Source organism: Salvelinus sp. IW2-2015, unplaced genomic scaffold (assembly GCF_002910315.2).
Source record: "Salvelinus sp. IW2-2015 unplaced genomic scaffold, ASM291031v2 Un_scaffold1592, whole genome shotgun sequence".
Lineage (NCBI taxonomy): Eukaryota > Metazoa > Chordata > Actinopteri > Salmoniformes > Salmonidae > Salvelinus > Salvelinus sp. IW2-2015.
This window is the reverse complement of record NW_019943015.1, coordinates 161,751-165,274: the sequence shown is the minus strand read 5'-3', so window position 1 is coordinate 165,274 and position 3,524 is coordinate 161,751. Positions and strand designations below refer to the sequence as shown.

Here is a 3,524-nt window from a genome sequence, read left to right as displayed (position 1 = left end):
TTGCTAATACTGTATATACCATGCACTTTTATCCTACTACAACATAGAAATAAGCTACAGTAAAATACTCATTTTTCCCATTATTTTACAATGTATCTTATGACTAATTACAAACAGAGATTGTAATTGCATTCTGCAATCAGATATTCTTGATCCTGAATTTATGTCTAACATGAAGAATAACCTGAAATGTTGTAAAGGCCTTTTGATTTAAAGCCTCCAAGACAGCAGGTGCAGTAGCCCTAGTGGCCAGTAACCGAAAGGTGCTGGATCAAATCCCCCGAGCTGACAAGGTAAAAATCTGTCGTTCTGCTCCTGAACAATGCAGTTAACACACTGTTCCCCGGGCGCCAAGGACGTGGATGTTGATTATGCAGCCCCCCCCCCCGCAGTTTTCCTAGCTGCTCCCTCTAGTTCCTTCCAGAGGTTCTGGCCTTTCTAGGGAGTTTTTCCTAGCCACATTCTTGATACTGCCATACCCCGTTCAAAGGCACTTAAATCTTTTGTCTTGCCCATTCACCCTCTGAATGGCAGGCTTAAAAATCCTTCTTTAACCTGTCTCCTCCCCTTCATCTACACTGACTGAAGTGGATTTAAGAAGGGATCCTAGCTTTCACCTGGATTCACCTGGTCAGTCTATGTCATCGAAAGAGAACTAAGTGTATATTCATTGTAGTTAATACAACTCAGGGTCTATGTATGAGAGAGAGAAACCATGAACTAGTAACTGGCAAAAGCAAATAGTGGAAAACTAGGTAGGAGAGGAGATGAGGGGATGGTGGAGGAGAGGAGGGGAGTGGGAGGAAAGGAGAGGAAGAGAGGAGAAGAGTGGAGAAGAGAGGAGAGGAAAGAAGAGGGGAAGGGTGAGGAGAGGAGGAGAGGGGAGGAGAGTAGAAGAGAAGAGAGGAGAGGAGAGGAGAGGAGAGGAGAGGGGTCTCCAGAGCACCAGCAGCGTGTCCTGACATGGCCTCTGTTTCCCTCCCCCCTCTTTCCCGCCTCTCGCCTGGCGCCCAAGGGAACATAAGGATTACATATATGCATGTTGCAGCACTCCACACCCACATTCCCCAGCAGTCAGCTCACTAGAGGCTCGACACATGGATGTGTCCTCTCTTTCTTCTCTCTGCCTCTTTCTCTCTCCACCTCCACCACAAAAAAATCTACGACGAAGTTGGCTCTTTAACAATGGTGGTCGATAGGAAAGAATGTTCGCCTTCCCCTTAATTTGTGGGCGTGGCCGAGARGAATTCCTTCCTGAGACGTGAATATCGACCCAGAGCATAAACTTTAAGAAGAAGGGACACACTCTTTTCACACCACTTCGATACAGCTACGACCGGAAGTGATTTTCGTAGCAGGTTAGGAGAGCATTTTCGCTAACCCTAAAATAAAAATATAGTTTACTAAAGTTAATACATCCAAACGACTTGGTGATAAATTATCAAATACATCTGAAATACCATAGACTAAAAATTGCAAGACAGATCACTTTGAGGTCATATGTTAACAGAATGTGGAATTTTGCCTATTAAACACAAAAATGATGTTTCTGGCAGGTCTGATGTATGAAAAGAAAGGAAATTATTATTAATAATGCCTACTTCACCAGTACTTTCTTTTCTTTTTGGAAAAGGAGTACTGTGTAATTCCAGTAGCTAGCTACACCGCTACATGGTAAAACAGTAGTGTGTAGTTAGCTGCACCACTACATGGTAAAAGAGTAACGTAACATGTGGCAGAATTAATCGTACGCAGGTTAGGAGAATTAACGTAAGCATGTTGGAGAATTAACGTAGCAGGTTTAGGAGAATAACGTAGCAGGTTAGGAAATTACGTAAGCAGTTAGAAGCATTAGTATGTGTCAGTTAGAGAATTCACAGTAGCAGTTTAGGAGAATAACGTAGCAGGTTAGGAGAATTAACGTAGCAGGTTAGGAAATTACGTAGCAAGTTAGAGCATTAATTAGCAAGTTAAGGAGATTAACTAGCAGGTTAGGAGAATTAACGTAGGTTAGGAATTAAGTAGCAGGTAGGAATTAACGTAGCAGGTTAGGAGATTAACGTAGCAGTTAGAAGATTAACGTAAGCGGTTAGAGATTTATATCGTAGCAGGTTAGGAGAATAACGTAGCAAGTTAGAGATTAACGTAGCAGGTTAGGAGAATTAACGTAGCAGGTTAGGAGAATTAACGTAGCAGGTTAGGTTACGTGGCAGGTAGGAAATTAAGTGCAGGTTAGGAGAATTAACGTAGCAGTTAGAAGATTAACGTAGCAGGTTAGGAGAATTAACGTAGCAGGTTAGGAGAATTAAACAGTAGAGATTATGTAGAGAATTAACTAGCAGGTTAGGAAATAACGTAGCAGGTTAGGAGAATTAACGTAGCAGGTTAGGAGAATTAACGTAGCAAGTTAGAGATTAACGTAGAGGTTAGGAAATTAGTAGCAGGTAGGAGAATTAACATGCAGGTTAGGAGAATTAACTAGCAGGTTAGGAGAATTAACTAGCAGGTTTAGGAGAATTAACGTAGCAGGTTAGGAGAATTAACGTAGCAGGTTAGGAGAATTAACGTAAGCATGTTGGATTACTAGCAGGTTAGGAGAATAACGTAGCAGGTTAGGAGAATTAATGTAGCAGGTTAGGAGATTAACGTAGCAGGTTAGGAAGTTAATGTAGCAGGTTAGGAGATTAAGTAGCAGGTTAGGAGATTAATGTAGCAGGTTAGGAGAATTAACGTAAGCATGTAGGAATTAACGTAGCAGGTTTAGGAGATAACGTAGCAGGTTAGGAGCATTACGTAGCAGGTTAGGAGAATAACGTAGCAGGTTAGGAGCCGTTTGGGAAGAGTCAACTACATGTAGTTGAACTACAAGTAGTCATTTAACTAGATGTTGCAGTAGCTTGGTGCTAGTTGAACTACAGTAGTCATTACATTTGGAGCTTGTAGTTGACTCGTAGTCATTTAAAGATTCAGTAGCTTGGTGTAGTTGAACTACAGTCAGTCATTTAAGCTAGATGTTGCAGTACAGCTTGGGTGCTAGTTGAACTACATAAGTCTTTAACAAGATGTTGCAGTAAGCTTGGGTGCTAGTTGACCTACAAGTAGTCTTTAACTAGATGTTTGCGTACGCTTTGGTGCTAGTTGAACTATCAGTAAGTCTTTCACTAGATCGTTGCAGTAGCTTGGTGCTAGTTGAACTCAGTAGTCATTTAACTAAGAATGTTGCAGTAAGCTTGGGTGGCTAGTTGAACTACAGTAGTCATTTAACTAGACTGTTGCAGTAGCTTGGTGCTAGTTGAACACAGTAGTTGCTTTAACTAGATGTTGCAGTATGCTTGGTGCTAGTTGAACTAACAGTAGTCATTTAAGTAGATGTTGCGTGCTTGGTGCTAGTTGAATCTCACCAGTAGTCATTTAACTAGATTTGCAGTAGCTTGGTGCTAGTTGAACTACTCTAGAGTAGTGTTTTCGTGGGTGATTACGTTTTAGCCATGTCGCGCTGTAGCTGCTACTGGAATTCAACAGCG

The 3,524-nt window shown here is 41.6% G+C and overlaps 1 long non-coding RNA gene across 1 annotated transcript in view; it reads left to right on the top strand.

Moving 5' to 3' along the window:
* Positions 1-1,079: 1,079 nt before the first annotated feature.
* Positions 1,080-3,524, top strand: part of LOC139024509 (uncharacterized) — a 5,300-nt gene continuing 2,855 nt past the window's right edge. The window contains exon 1 of the long non-coding RNA XR_011475844.1: positions 1,080-1,358. This is a non-coding gene — a long non-coding RNA (uncharacterized lncRNA). The remainder of the gene's footprint in view (positions 1,359-3,524) is intronic.